The sequence below is a fragment of the Puma concolor genome, chromosome E1 (assembly GCF_028749965.1).
Source record: "Puma concolor isolate L17-30 chromosome E1, mPumCon1.1.hap2, whole genome shotgun sequence".
Classification (NCBI taxonomy): Eukaryota; Metazoa; Chordata; class Mammalia; order Carnivora; family Felidae; genus Puma; species Puma concolor.
Window position 1 is genome coordinate 48,251,269 of NC_141680.1, and position 16,713 is coordinate 48,267,981.

Genomic DNA, 16,713 nt, shown 5'->3' on the forward strand with positions numbered 1-16,713 from the left:
ATAACCTAAGGTTGGGAAAGCCTCAAGGTTCATTTGACTTAGTTGTATATGGCTGTGCACTGAGGAGGCATGGAGGGGAGTGTGCAGAGACAGTGTTGGTCCCCGTTACTGTGCTGATGGAAGTGCTCCAGTTCTCCAGATTCTTACCCAGGGCGCTTTCCAAGATGTTTGTGTTCATAATATCCTAACGCCCCTCAAGCATACTTCTTAAAATGTAGATAATTAGGAGTGCCAGTAAATAGTTCATTCATTCAACACTTACCTAATTCATACTGTTTGCCTATTATGTACACTGTAAGTCTAGTAAAAGTTAAATTTTGAGTATTCACATTATTGGTAGGGTAATAAATCATTGCAACCTTTTTGTAGGGCAGTTTGATAGTATGTATCAGAATTGTAACGCACATAATCCTTGACACAGCAGTTTTATTGCGGAGTGTTTATTTGACAAATAAACTTGAACAAGTTTGAAACATGTATGTATGTACATATGTGTACATGTATATAGTAAAAAAACTAAAATGTTACTATTTACCATTAATAGTAATCCATTTGTGTGACACACAACACATACATGCATACACACAAACACACACATGCATACATTTTATGGTGGTGTGGAGATACATTGACTGTAACCCAAAAGTGGTAGAGGGATGACATAAATTTTGTTGCGTACCTTTCTGTAATGTTTGTATTTTTTTTATCACATATAAAATCTAAAATTTCATGAGGCAGTATAACAAAATGGGCGCTGGCTGCCATTTCTTAACTGTAACCTTGTGCAAGTTTGCTAAAAGTCTCTGTACTTCAGTCTCTGTACTTATTTCTAAAATAGGAATACTAATTGTATCTGCCTCATAGGACTTTTAAAAGAATTGGATAAGTTAGTACACATAAAGCTCATGAGACAGTACCTGACAAAGAAGAAGTAGTCAATAAATGTTAGCCACATTTATTATAATTCTAAAGGAGATTTGGGTGACTTTCTGTTGGTTATGTTAAATATGAGTTCTGAGCCTTTGGAAGGTGATCTGCAAGTAATTTCTTTAATTACCTTAAGTAAGCCCTTTACTTTTCTGAGGAGTGACCTTCAAATACTGATATCAAGTGGGTTGTTACATAGTCTTTTGGAAAATCTTTTTGGACTGATTTTAAAAGAATTCACTGTATAGATTGGAATGACTGTGTGGTAGTCCTATTTAGATGGTAAATAAGTCAAAATAACCCATCTGATTGTGCAGCAGCCTCGTTACTTTGGATGCTAGCTATGGTCAAAATATTATTTTCATCATGGATATAAAGGTATCATTGACTTGTTTATAAAGACATCCTGGGAAAAAGATTTAAAGCTATTTTGACATTAAAAAGAGCTTATATTTAATAACAGTTTACATACCCTGATATATTTTAGTGTACTTACGACACATTTTTCACATGATTCTTATCTTGCAATTTTTGGAAGCACTGGAACTCAAGATGTACTTCAGTGAATTTTATTATTAGAAAAAAATACAGGGTTCCTGTGAAGATTGAGTAAGATTGCTTAAACTTACAATTTAATATATAATAAATGTTAAATAAGTGTTACTTCTCATTTATAATCTTGGATAAAATGGAAACATAGTCTCGAGAAAATTATTGAAAAGCCAATTTGAAAGTATACAGAGCATAGAGATTACATTGGTCTTCATAGTCTGATTTGTTGCAATGTATTCACGATTCTGTAGCATGAATAAATCTCTTATAACTTTAGGAAAAAATATTAGAATTCAAGATATATTGTAGTGATTTTATTAGATTAAGAAATATAGTAGGTTTATATGGTAATCTAAGCTCTGTAATTGCTAATGTTAATATTTCTATTTTACTTTCCATATGGATAAAATAATCTTACCCAGTATCTCACTGTATGGTCCCTAGACCACTTGCATTAGAAATACTGGGAATACTTCTTTGAAATATGCATACCTGGGTATCCAGGTTTACCTAATCAACTTCACAGATTCTGTCTCATTAAATCTGGAGCCCCAGAATCAATCAATCTCTCTCTCTCTCTCTCTCTCTCTCTCTCTGTCTCTCTCTCTCTCTTTAAGGTTAAACAAGAAAGTGTATATGAAGACTTTTAAGCTCTTTGGAATGATAGTACTAATTAAACTAGGTCCCGACCTCATTACTGTTTCTAATGCATTACTGTTTCTAATTCAGATTCTCTAGTTTTATGGGTTAAATATCATGCTATTGTAAATTCTAGGGTTTCCTCAGTGCAGGAGTACAGAAAAGGGGGCCCGCCCTTCCACTGCTGTATTCCTCTTGTCTTCCAGACCAAAAGTAGGGAATGTTAAGGGGATGTTATTTAATTCAGTTTAGGTAAGTTCAGTTATCATCAGTCAGTATTGTTAAAACCAGAGCTGGACAGTAGTTAATGTGGTAAAAGATTTTATTCAGGAACTATTGCAATGGAGAAGAGAGACCGTAGTGTAGAACTGGGCTCAATTCTAAATACAGTAAAGAAAGCTAAGGATTTATAGCCAAGGATAAAGGTGGATAGTATAGATAGAAAATTACTAAAAGGAGACATCAAGGGTAAAGGGATTCTTGCTAAAACCGGTTTAATAGGAAGGACTCTTGCTGGATGGGCCAGGGTGATCATATGTCGAGGGTGGAGGGATTCATACTAAGTGGACTTACCAGGATCCTTGGTTCTCCTGAACTAGACTGCAGGCTTAAGGATAAGGCCCAAGGAGGAGACGCAGTGGAAGGGGGCTCAGAGGAGACTGACAAAGGTTAGTTAAGGAGAGAGTCTTTGTCAGTATGTATATTTTGAGCATCTGAAAAATCAACATGTATGATCAGATAAAGAATTCTTTCGAAATATTTACACACACTAGATTTACAGTGTAATTAAACCGTTTTTTAGGTTTTATAAGAACTTAAGAATTTGCATATAAGAAAATAACTGTATTCTAATTACTTTCATAATTGAATGGAAGTCACTCATACAGAGTGGCACTATTGTTTATAGTGTTGTAGTATTTATTTATAGTAAGATTATTTATAGCAGCTGTAGTATTGCCATATATATTGCCATATGTGTGTATATATATATATTATATATATATATATTTATATTTATATTTCATTGAAATATAGTTGTTTTGTCTCCATACCTCTACTCAACCACTACCAGGGAAGGTTTGCAAAAATGCTGCAATGTTCCTTAATGGAGAAGGGTCGAAATAACAAATTATTTACATTTTTTCTTATGAAATGGTTCTGTTTCTGTCAGGTTAGATGATTTGTATATGGAGACTTTCTCACACAAAAAAATTATGCCTTATTAAAGCAACTGAATTTGACACTTGGAAGAGCAGTTTATTAGTACGTTTGGCTTCAAGTAACAAAATGCACAAGCAGTGGTGATTTTGTGCGATTGAAACAAGTGTAAAGAGCCCAGAGGTCCACCTTTCGAGCCTCCTCATCCATTCCTCAAGTGTAAGAACCACAAATATAATGGAAGTAAATGGGCTTTGCTCTTAAACTAAGTTGAATCTCAGCATTACCTCTTTCTGGTTGTGTTATATGAAGTATGTTAGTTAATTTATGCTGTCTTTGGTTTCCTTCACACACTTTACCTTCACACAGTTGCTGTTAAAATTTAAGTGCAATACCTATACACTTTTTTGGATTGTACTTTTTTTCTAAGTTTATGCACCTTCTCCAACACACACACATTCACACACGAAAGAAAGGAAAAAAAAAGAGGGAGATCAAATTTGTGACTATAATACTATCGTAAAATCTTCACCTATGTGAAATGCTCATGGACAGTGTTTCTCATTGTGTGGCCCCTAGACTGCTTGTATTAGAAATACTGGGAGTGGGGCACCTGGGTGGGTAGCTCAGTCAGTTGAGCATCTGACTTTTGGCTTTGGCTCAGGTCATGATCTCATGGTTTCGGGAGTTGGAACCCAGCGTTGGGCTCTGTGCTCACAGCACAGAGGGAGGATTCTCTCCCTCTCTCTCTCTACCCCTCCCCAAGTTTGCTGTCTCTGTCTCTCTCAAAATAAATAAATAAACTTTAAGAGAGAGAGAGAGAGAGGAAGAAGGAACGAAAGAAAGAAAGAAGGAAGGAAGGAAGGAAGGAAGGAAGGAAGGAAGGAAGGAAGGAAGGAAGGAAGGAAGGAAGGAAGGAAGGAGAAATAAGTAAATAAATAAATAAATACCAGGAGTGCTTCTTTGAAAAATGCAAATTCCTGAGTATCCAAATTTACCCAATCAATCTCACTTCACAGATTGTCTCATTAAATCTGGAGCCCAAGAAACTCTATTTTTAGCAATCTATTTTGCTCACTGAAGTTTGAGAACCACTACTCTGAGGAGTTACTTTAGATACTTGTTTTATTCTAGTACTAAGAGTTTATCCCTTCAGATCACTAAAAAAAAAAAAAAAAACATTTTGGAAGAACATCTTTTTAAAATGTGTAAGTTACTTATATACTGAATTTAATCTGACCTTTTCTTTATGACTTAGAGTTGTTATTATGAACATGAAAATGAACTAGTCTATAATATATCTTTGGTAACCTAATGAAGATGTAGCAGTTTGCTTCTACACCATGTGTCCAAACCATCATAGTTTTTCTGTTCTCTTCTTTAATCACAGACTTTCTTGTCAGTTTTCTCTTCTCTGATTTTACCTATTACAGTTCTTCATCCCCTTATAGTTTGAACTTAATGATGTGGACTTAGAAATCCTATCTCTAAACCTGTTGACCTGATTGTGGAATTTACAAAGATGTTCTTTTTATGTGCTATTTTGGTGAGATTCTACAGAGTTAAGGGAGTTTCTGGACCCACATACTGACATTTTAGGGTCTAACTTGACTTAGCCAAGTCTGTGCAAGATTGTAAGAAACCATGATGGTACTTTTCAACAGAGCCGTGCTTTTTCAGTACCATATTAAAAGAAGTCTTTCTTTATAAACTTTGCTCAGTTTCCCATTTACTTATCTTTCTTGAAATGATCATTACCTCCTACGATGTATTTTTTTTTCATTTGAGGACTAATATTTTCTAGAGGAAAATAGAGTCTTCCTAGGAAAATTATAGCATATGCTACAAATGAGGATAATTCCCAGGAAGATCTTTCTATAATTTTCCTGAGAAATGGTTATTAGTAGGCCTCATCTGTGTAAAAAATTCCTAGTATGTGTTCTTTTCTTTGATGTACAATTTAATTGGTAAGCTAATGAGCTGGCCCACTAGTTTCTTTTTCTATCTTAATAGTTATTTTGTTAGGGTCTCAATCATAGAAAACAGAGTTTTCCCAGCTAGTCTAAACAGAAAGATGTTTAGTGAAGGGTTATGATAGCTTTCAGAATCTCCAGGAGAGCCTGAAGAATGCAGCCAGGAACTCGTACCTCCCTATAATCCTAAAGGAACACCACTGCCTCTATCACAATAGCCCCAAAGGAACCAGATGTCTTGACCTTAGTGTTTGCCAGAAAATGCAAACTTTCCACTTATGTATGGCATTCTCTTACTTTGTCACTGAAGGCATGGGAGGATAGGCACATCCTGTTGGTAAAAACTTGGGTTATTTATCTGTACCTTAACTCAAGGCAATTTGAGAAAGGTAGATTTTTGGCTTTCCAGCCATAGTAGTATAGGAACACAAATTGGAACAGGTTGAGTAAACCAGCTTATAGTGTTTGCCAGAGTAGTCTTCACATTGTTCTTGGGCTTAATAGATTCATACTTTCTACTCTTTTAATGAATGACACATCCAGTCAGAGTTAGATTCAGGAAAAAAGTCCCCATTTAGTGAGTATTCGTAAGCTGTGTGAATACATCAGTGATGCCTTAGTGCATTTAAATGGCAAGTCTTTCAATATTTCTTATAGGTCTTTTCAGTAATGTGAGTGGTGTTAACTAATAACTGATAATTTATTCTTTTATATTATTCTTTATGTACTTCTCACTGCTACGCTGGTGCTTGGGGCTTAACAATTGGTCTCTAGGGTGATGGGTATTAAGGCGCTTGGAATGAGCACTGAGTGTTATATGTTAGGTGATGAATCACAGAATTCTATTCCTGAAACTAATATTACACTGTACATTAACTAACTTGAATTTAAATAAAAACTTGAAAGCACACAAAAAAATTGATCTCTATTGGTGATCTGAAGTATTTCATAGTTTAACAGTTGATGCAATTTTACCAATCTAATTAGCACAAATATAGTTTTGTAGATGATTTTACTTTATAATTAAAGTAACTTTTAAACTGTTTATCACAGTACAGATTCTTTTTAGTGATTATATTATAATGATTTATTATTAGGATGGTGGTAATATAAGTGCTGAAGTGAATTTCTTTAAAAGTAACCCTTTTGAAGTCATCCCAAAGGTGATGTTAACATTTTTCTACTTCTACATTTGCCTTCGTTCATGAACTATAGGTCCAAACATTTTATTTTTTTCTATTAAATATTTAATAATATTTTTATATTGACACTTTAATTTTTTTTTTAATTTTTTTTTCAACGTTTTTATTTATTTATGGGACAGACAGAGACAGAGCATGAACGGGGGAGGGGCAGAGAGAGAGGGAGACACAGAATCGGAAACAGGCTCCAGGCTCCGAGCCATCAGCCCAGAGCCTGACGCGGGGCTCGAACTCACGGACCGTGAGATCGTGACCTGGCTGAAGTCGGACGCTTAACCGACTGCGCCACCCAGGCACCCCGACACTTTAATTCTTTAAAAAATTTTTTTAATGTTTATTTTGGAGAGAGAGAGAGAGAGAGAGAGAGAGAGCAGGAGAGCGCAGAGAGATAGGGAGAACCAGAATCTGAAGCAGATTCCAGCTCTGAGCTGTCAGCACAGAGCCTGACATGGGGCTTGAACTCACAAACCACAAGATCATGACCTGAGCTGAAGTACAATGCTTAACCAGCTGAGCCACTCAGGCACCCCAATACTTTAATTCTCTTGATACCAGTATACCATATAAAATTTTTGGCAATTCATGTTATTTTTGATGTGTTTAATTATCAGAATGTTCTAATTATTATAGTCGATTTTTTTTTGGTGTTGTTACAGTTGACACACAATGTCACATTAGTTTGAAGTATATAGCATAGTGACTTGACAAGTCTATATGTTATGCTGTGGTCACAAGTGTAGTAGCTACCATCTGTCACCATACAACATTATTACAGTACCATTGACTATATTCCCTGTGCTGTATCTTTTATCCCTATGACTTATTCATTCCATAACTGGAAGCCTGTATCTCCCACTCCCCTTCACCCACTGTTACCCATCCTTCTACTCCTCCCCTTTGGCAGCCATCAGTTTGTTTTCCGTATTTATGGGTCCACTTCTGCTTTTTGTTTGTTTATTCATTTGTTTTGTGTTTTAGATTCTACAGATCAATGAAATCCTATGATATTTGTCTTTTTCTGACTTATTTCACTTAGCATAATACTCTCTAGGTCCATCCATGTTGTTGTAAATGACAAGATCTTATTTTTTTGAGAATAACAACTCAAGCAACACTTGAGTTGCTTCGGTTTCTCGGCCATTGTAAATGATGCTTCAGTGAACATAGGGGTACATATATCTTTTTAAATTAGTGTTTTTATTTCGTTTGGGTAAATACCCAATAGTGGAATTACTGGATCATGTGATATTTCTATTTAGATACTAGAGTTGAAATAAAATATGGTTTATATCTTTAGAAAGATACATCATACATATCATTGATACATCATACATATAATTGATTTATTTTTAGTTTTTTCCAGTGTGCATTTATGTATATTGTATGTATGCTTGAATGCTATTATTGGAAAACAAACTGAAAGTAATTTTATTAATCATTAACTCAAGGAGTTAGAAGAACAAGTAAATATAAAAGAAATAATAGGGGTGCCTGGGTGGTTCAGTCAGTTAAGCGTCCAGCTCTTTATTTCAACTCTGGTCATGATCTCACGGTGGTGACATCAAACCCCACATCCAGCTCTGTGCTGGGTGTGGAGCCTGCTTAAGAGTCTCCCTCCCTCTCCCAATGCCCCTCTCTGCCTGTATGCACACATGCACTTCCTCTCTCTCTTTCTCTCAAAAACAAAAACAAAAACAAAATTAAAGGCAGAAATGAGTAAAAACAAAAAAAAAATTGATAGTGAAGACACAAACAAGTTTATTGGAAAGACTAAGAGAATAGAAACATCTTCGAAAGGAATGATCAAAGTAAAAAAAGAGAGGAGAGGGGAGAGATAAGTAATATGTGTAACACACACATAAAATAAGAAATGATGGGGCACCTGGGTGGCTTAGTTGGTTAAGCATCCAACTTTTTTAATTTTTATGTTTATTTTTGAGAGAGAGAGCATGGGGAGGGGCAGAGAAAGAGGGGGTTGGAGGATCTGATGTGGGTGCAGTGCTGACAGCAGACAGCCCAATGCGGGGCTCAAACTCATGAACCATGAGATCATGACCTGAGCCAAAGTCCGATGCTTAACCACCTGTGCCACCCTGGTCCCCCACAGCGTCTGACTCTTGATTTCAAGTCATGATCTCACAGTTTGTGGGTTTGAGCCCCCAGTCGGGCTCGACACAACACGGAACATGCTTGGAATTCTCTCTCTCCCGCTCCTCCCACTCCACTTTCTCTCTCTCTCTTTCTCAAAAATAAATAAATAAACTTAAAAAAAATGAAACGATATAGTCACTGATAATGTTTTCTTATTATAAGAGATTATAGTATTGAGCTTTATGGCAAAACAACTTAAAAAAACTAGAGGAAATGAGGTTGCCTGGCTGGCTCATTCAGTAGAACATTTGACTCTCGATCCTCAGGGTTGTGAGTTCTAGCCTCACACTGGTCACAGTAAAAAATAATAATTAAAAGCACACCTTAAAAAAAAAAAAAACAACCAGAGGATGTGGAAGAAAACAAATTGTAAAATTGACTCAAACAAACATAAAAATATGACTAGCCCCGTTACCATAGAAATCAAAGATCCCTAAGAGTCAGCAGGCACAGATGATTTTGCAGGCAAGTTTTGCTAAACGTTTAAGTAATGATAATAGTAATAATAGATAATGTTTATTTAGCTCTTTCCATGTTCCAGACAATATTAAGCACTTTACATGTGTGAGCAAATTTAGTTTTCAGAGAAATTTAAGTGGATAGTCAACAGCTTCTGTTGTGAAAACTTTCAAGGAGGACAAGCTTTCTGCTTTGTTGCATTCCTATTCCTTTGTTGAAGAGTTTTAACTGTCAATATTCTAATTTACGTGGGTGGAAATCTGCCCTTGTTTTGTTCCCACCCATTACTCCTAGTGCTGCCTTTTAGCTGTATGACATAAATGAACCTCTCTTTCCCATGGCAGTCCTTTATATCCCAGAAAACTACCATCAGATCTCCTTTTCTCTCGCTTAAGGAACTTCATCTGAGACCTTTCCAATATCAAGATGGACCTACCTCTGTGTTATTTCCTTTTTTTCTATCAAAATAGACATGACATTATCTTGGAATTACTTTTCCTTCTGACCCCTTATTGAGTCTTACTGTTTTTCCCTTTTTAAAAATTTTATATCAACTAGTTCATATCTGTATTTTGCCACTGTCTAGTCCTGTAGTCCTCCTAATTTCCTGTATGATTTTGCAAAGACTGCTAGTAGTAATTTCATGTTCCTATTCTTGTGTTCTTTTAGAAACCAAATGTCAGTTGTGTGGGCCTGTGTTTTGAATGTTTTTTAACTCATAACTTAGATTTCATTAATTCTTAGCAATATCTTTTCTACCTTTTTTAGTTTAAATATATTTTCATTTATGGAGAAGATTAAAGGAAATTAAGGGTTGAGTAATTGTTCTATGTCTCTTGGTTGGAGGCTGGATGTTGTTAAGCATGGCAAACTTTGTGGAGTCCATTATACTTGTGTTCAAGCCCTGACTCTGCCACTTACTAGCTGTATGACTTGATCAAGTCACTTACCTACTCTGAGCATGTTTGCTTATCTGTATTACTATTATCATTTTTATTATTTCTGCCTCAGAGTATTGTATGGATTGGAGAAGATATTATGTATGTCAAGAACATAGAGTTTAGGTCATAGCAGCTGATTCATAAGTGGAAGCTTATAACAAAATCATTTGTTATCTTTCTTATGCGCTGGATCTGGCTTTCCCTTGTCCATCTTTTTATTCTAAAAATATCCCAACAATCCTTTGTACTGTCTTAGAAACAGCTCTTCTCAGCTTGGGTTCTATTCTTCTTTGACAATATAATTGAAGGGTTTTCCACTCTTCATCTTTGATTATGTCCTCTCTTTGTGTATTTCTTTTTTGGACACAGATCTGTCTTTATCAGAAAATTCCTGCTATGGCCATGTTTCTTTCTTTATATTTTACATACATTTGTGAATATATAAATTACTTATTAATTTTTAGCCTATACTCTCAATCTGTATTCCCTCTTAGAATTACTCATCAGTGGCTCATAGCTTCTGTTCTATTCTCTGCTTTTTTTTTTTTTTTTCTAAGAAATCTGCTTCCTTAAACTATGAAGTGTAGAGTTGATCAGTATTCCTGTTAGAGTGGTGGCCCACTAAACCAGGGACACCTAGGATCTGGGGTGGAGAAGGCAATTTAGTAAGATGCAGTCTGGTAGCAATCACTAAGTGGAGGCCTAAACAGACCCTAAATATTAGGATGATCAGCTATAGGTAATTGTGTGTCACAGGAAGGAAGTAGAACCTATTAATCCAAGGAAAGGGAATCTAGGAGCAGATGACAGGCAGAGTTCTAAGAGGGCAGGTGGTCAACATCAAGAAAGATGTTTAACAAGGACAACACATCATAAAGTAGTTTTTGGCAGATCTTTATGGAATGAAGATTTAGATAAATCTGTAATGTGGCAGAATTAAGGCTCAGAATTCTAGGCCCAAAAGAACTGATAGTGCCATATTGGTCAAGAGCTAGGCTCTTGGACAAAGAACCAGGTTAAAATTCCACACTCATTAATTTGTAAGCTGTATATCTGGATAGATTAACTCTTTTTGAGCCTATTTTTCTGTAAATGTACAGTAAGAATAATAAAACCTTAGGACTGAGAGTGGTACAGAAATGTTTGCAGTTTCTCTAATGTGCCTAGCACTTACTGATATAAAATGTAAGTATGATTTGACAGTTATTTTTTAAATATTATTATTCTTACTATCATTAAGCTCTGTAGCATTCAATACCATATCGTGGATACAATCCTCAATATTTAAAAATGCCTCAAAGAAAATATACATTTATTTGTCATAATATTACATTGGCTAGCTTAATTTCCTTTGAATGAAATTATATCATCTTACTGTGGTCAATTCACATTTATTTGAAACTTCAGTTAATAGTATATCTTTGTTTAAATTAATAAATAAAAATTTTGGTACATTAAATCTTTCAGAATGTTCAGTGTATATAATTGGAGAAAATAGTAAAAGAATCCTAACAGGTGGAAAGTTGACAATCATTTGCTTAATAATCTCTGATACCCTTTTTAGCTGCTGTGTGGTGGTTCTAAGAGTTATGTATCATTTTCCTCTTTTTTTCTTTTACGATTTTTAAGTAATCTCTATACCCAACCTGGTATTCAAACTGACAACCCTGAGATACAGAGTTGCACACTTTTCTGACTGAGCCAGCCAGGAACCCCAGACGTCACTTTAAAACATGGCAAATACCATGGAGGTTACAGGGAAAAAAAAAAAAACAACAAACTCCTTTGTCCATGCCTCCTGTGATCTTCCCCAGAAAACTCACAACAATTTTATGCCATAGTTTCTAGAAAGGCTATGTTTATGCTTAATTGGCTCTATCTCTCTGCTTGCTTTTCTGCCTACTTCCTGTGGAGTGTAAGCAGGTTTAAAAGTGTCAAGTGTTGAATGTAAGAATTAAATAGTATCGGTCATCAGGAATACTGCTCAGTCACAAAGCATCATGAAAGGCATATAAGTAAATATCCATGATTCAAAAGAAATCCTCTTAGTGACTCTCCAAACAGGAAGTAAATGATAGTATGGGATAATAGAAAGCTTAGCACAGAATATATATTCCCATTATAATAACAGAACTTATTATAATGCTAAACCATATTTTTCTTATTATAGAAAATTATGTGCCCAAATTGATGCATTCAGCCCGCCAAAAGTAATAAACATGTGGCATGACAGAATGCTCCCTCTCTGATGAACATTTTAAACACCAGAGGGCAGAATGTTCCAGAGGACATTTTCTTTATTATAAATACATCATCTTGTCATTTATTCTTTCATGTCACTGGCTGCATTAAAAATAGAGATATGATCATTTTGGAATTGTCTACGTGTATGAATGGTTTGTTTTGTTTAGACAACATAATGAACAATGTTCTCATATGTACCAGTGTTGGTTCAGCATCTAGATTTTCTCTCCCTTTCTAGGTTAAAGTCTATATTTCTGGCTTCTAAAGTGATTATACTTTTTAAAAGTTATGTATACATCTGTATCATTTAGTGAATTTCATAAATTCACATTCATTTAATGAATTAAGTAAAGTGAGAGGAAGGAGATTTGATATGTATGTCTTGTAGCTCAATATGCTCTTTTGTGTTCTATTTATCAATAAAAAAAAAATCCTGAAAGAGCCACCTGCAGGCTTAATGATCCTTTTAAAATGTTGAGAATATAATTTAGAAGTAGCATCCCACATTTGGGAAATTTTTTCAGGGATTAGGTAGTAAAGTCAACATATCAAGTAAAAACTGTGTATAATGAAAATTATCCTCAGAAGTCCTTTAAATATCATTCATGCATTCATTAAGTAAATACTGCTTTTCATATGTCTAACCTGCCAGCTTATCTTACTCTCCTTTTGACCACCAGATGAATAGTTGTCTTATGTGTAGAGGGCACATTATATGATATTTAGGAATGCATTACTTTCTCTTCTCTTAGTCACAATTTTACTGTTGCAAATTGAAGTTATAATCTGGAGCATTAGCAATTCCTAGTAAAGGAAAAACTCCACATTAGAAATCTGGCCAAAACTTGAATTGCTGTAACAAGAAGGATGGATACGTTCTTACTTCTGTGAAAATAGTAATTTCGTGTATTCACCTCTTCATAAGTATTACCCTACCTTTAAACACTGTGAAGTTTAATTCTGATGATTACTTCTTAGAGAAAGCTTATACAGGGGGAAGATTGGAGAAAGAATAAAAATAAAAACAATAGAAAATTCTGTAAGTTTTAGAATGGTTTACCTAAATTCAGCACAAGGGAGTTAAAAAATTAGTAGCCAATGAAATAGCTTAGCCCCTTAAATCTCTCTCTACTTGTACCATCAATTAAGCCCATTTTTACAAAAACAGAACCTATGTATTTTGTCTTTTAAAGTACCTCAACTATATCCTCTTCCTGATTAGCTCATACAGAGCATTAGCAACATTAAAATGAATGTCAGTGGAAAAATGATTATTTGTCAAAGTTTGCATTTTTTAAACATAATTATTCTGGAATCCATCTAATGCATGGATCGGCTCAACTTGATTTGGGACAGATGTGAACCTGCCCTCTTTTTCCTAAAGGTATTGAGTTCTTGGTATTCTAAAAGTAACAACTAAAGAGAATTTCCCTCAAAAGTAACCATTGTGCCAAGACAATATTTGATTTTAAAACTTTACTAGAGACAAGAGGTTAGACAGAACTGAGGTATGCTCTCTGTGGAATTTTCAAATCTAACATAAATGCTTACTTTTAGGTTTGACCTATAGTTTTCTAGTTAGGTGAGGTGAAAGTAATTAAAAGTCATTTGAAACAAGTTTCTCACTTTGCATGTTCTTTAGTATTGTCATTCTATAGAAATTACTTATACTACTTTATCTCCAACTTATAATTTTCTTACGACAATTATTATTAGTCATGTAGGGACGGTGGAATTACTTTTACATGATTATCTTAAATAATCCTTTAACATTAGTCCACAGCATTTCTGTTTACTATTTAGTATCTCTGTAATTCTATTTATTTTTATTTTTTATTTTTTAAATTTTAGAGCGCAAGTAGGGTAGAGGGGCAGAGGAAGAGAGAGAGAGAATCTTAAGCAGTCTCCATGCTCAACATGGAGCCTGATGTAGGGCTCAATCCCTTGATCCCGGGATCATGACCTGAGCCAAAATCAAGAGTCAGATGCTCAACTAACTGTAAAGTAGGTACTCCATGTTTACTGTAATTTTAAAATGAAATGACTCCTTGCAACAAATATGTGCAGTGTGGTGAGACCAAATATCCAATCAAACATGAAAACTAGCCAGAAATATATTTACTCTTTCTGGCCATTTTCTGCCTATTGACTTCTGTAGAAATCTATTTTCTATTTTATCTTCACTGTTTTGCTTAATTAGGTATTTTTAAATAAGATAACAGATTTTTAGAATTTCAAGGCTTTACATGACATTATTTTATTTCTACCATTGCTTTAGAAAGAAGTAGAAAATATGTTATTACTCAAATTGTACTGCTGATGAGTTTGAGGATTGGAATTAAGGACTTACCAAGCAACTAAGCATTATTACAACTACAATCAGAACACTAGTCAAGTGTGTGTCCTTTCTATTAAACTGTAGTCCTTTTCATTTACATTTCACTGAGGTTATCATCATTTATGAAGATGAGCACATCATAAATCTATAACTAACAAATATATAATTATACCAGAATTATTATTACAGTGGCAATACTGCCCACATAAGAGAACAATGTAATAAGTGATTTACCTAATTGTTTTGCTTTATTTTGTATCTGAACATTTCATTATATATGCAGTGCTAGGAGAGAAGCATATATCACTATGATACAGAACACTTGCATGTAGAATTCCCCTATCTAAATAGATGGATAGCACCAGTGGCTCATGTTCCAGAAGCCTACTGAAAGTTGGCTCAGAGCCATCTAGAGTACTGCAGAGGGAGTACCATTGCCACTGCTCAATTCATGCACTGACACTGTCCCTAGTTCTCTCTTCTCCTGTGTTTCTTTTTTGACACTGTCCTGCTGTCCACTGGAAGGGAAGGAACTCTTCTGGATTCCTGGAAGGCAAGGAAAAACTGATGAGAAAGGTTCTCCAGGCCTAGTAGGGGAAGGCCTTCAGAAGCATAGAATGGAACAGTAACCCTGTCTCTCCAGTGATTGACACAAGGAATTTCCTTGATCATAAGTAAAGGCTATGGGCAGTTTCAGGGAAGTTAGTGTCTTTTGAATCTTTATGCTTCTAGAAGGAATACAGGAAGTGGTTTGCCTGTCTTTGAAAATGATACCGTTGCTACTATATCAGTCAGTTGATGGTTCTCTAGTTTTGGTGTATCTGAAACTTACCCTCTGAATGAAAGACATTTAATCAGTTTTTTAATATCTCTGTTTAAAAATAAATTTTCTGCTATCACATTCTTGACAGTTCTTTACTTATCACTGTCTTAATTTTTCCATTTAACCCAATAAATTATGAAGATACCACAGGCACATATTAGCTTGCTAAAGTGTTATTAATCATTTTCGTTACCTCAGGATGTGGTTGTTTTGTTAGTGTCTACTTAGTTACTGTATTTTGTAATATTTATTCACACAGCTGATTTAGGAATTCAGAACAGTGAAGTCTGAGGAGGAATCTGAGGAGGAGGAGTTTATAGCTTTAAGGCACGAGGAGCTTACAGCTTTTTAATATAAATTGTTCCCAGAATCCATGTCACAGCTCCTTATATGGTGCTGCTTTTTTCTTCTCGGTTGCTATGGCAACAGCAGCACTGCACCATTCATCAGCTCTGGACCTGGGCTGCATTGCTAGCCCTCCGTGTTACTCCTGAATGTTAAGAACATCCGTGAATCATTCACTATGTTAATGCTGCGCCATTAGAAACCTAAGAACCAGTCCTTCCAGCAGTTTGCTCTACCAGGAGGGTAAACTAAACTGCGCCACAGAGGAAAAATTACATAAAAGCATTTCTTTTTCTCCTAAGGGAATCATACAGTCTATCTCTGCTGCAGTATTCTGAAAGGATAAGCTTCTGTCAGGCGATCTAATGAAAAGAACTCATCTGTAATCTTTCTTGAAATCATTAGCTGTTCAAAACAAGTATCACATTGCATCTCTGGATATAAAAAGAAGCAGGTGATGTTGTTAGGGGTTCTAAGCTCCTTTGGGAGCATCACTTGTGCTTTGGGACCATAATCAACATCTGCTGTAAGAAGTATCACCTGTAACGCGCAGTAAGTTCTGGGCAGTGTGAAGAACTGGCTGGGGAAGATTAAAGTGTGGATCATCACTGATATGTCAGATCTGATAACAGCATGACCAGTGAGTAAGAAGAAGCCTTTCAGGTTTGCAGGAGAAAAAGCTATATAGTATTGACTAATGAGGAAGAAAAACTAAAGCCTGTGAGTATGATGAGTAGAGTATTTGTGTGTTACATGGATTTCTGAGCTGTAAGGCCTACTTTGAGCTTTGTAGGAAAAAAAACGCAACCTAAGAGAATTTGACACTTAGTTTATAGGAAGCCATTAAGAAATGTCATTAGGCACATTTATTTAATTTTTAATTGTGTGTTCTTTTATTCTGTGTGTGTATGAATCTGTTAAAATAGTTTTCATATTTTAAAAATAATATTTCATTGTGAAG

At 35.2% G+C, this 16,713-nt stretch overlaps 1 protein-coding gene across 11 annotated transcripts in view; it reads left to right on the plus strand.

Annotated features, from left to right (window-relative positions):
* TANC2 (tetratricopeptide repeat, ankyrin repeat and coiled-coil containing 2) overlaps window positions 1-16,713 on the plus strand; it is a 377,119-nt gene that overhangs the window by 152,401 nt on the left and 208,005 nt on the right. For 2 of the 11 annotated variants that reach the window (XM_086687675.1, XM_086687676.1), the window contains exon 1: window positions 16,315-16,472. The exons of 8 other annotated variants lie outside the window; for them this stretch is intronic. The gene's annotated coding sequence lies outside the window, so the exon portion shown is untranslated. One more of the 11 variants, XM_086687677.1, reaches the window with a different exon arrangement.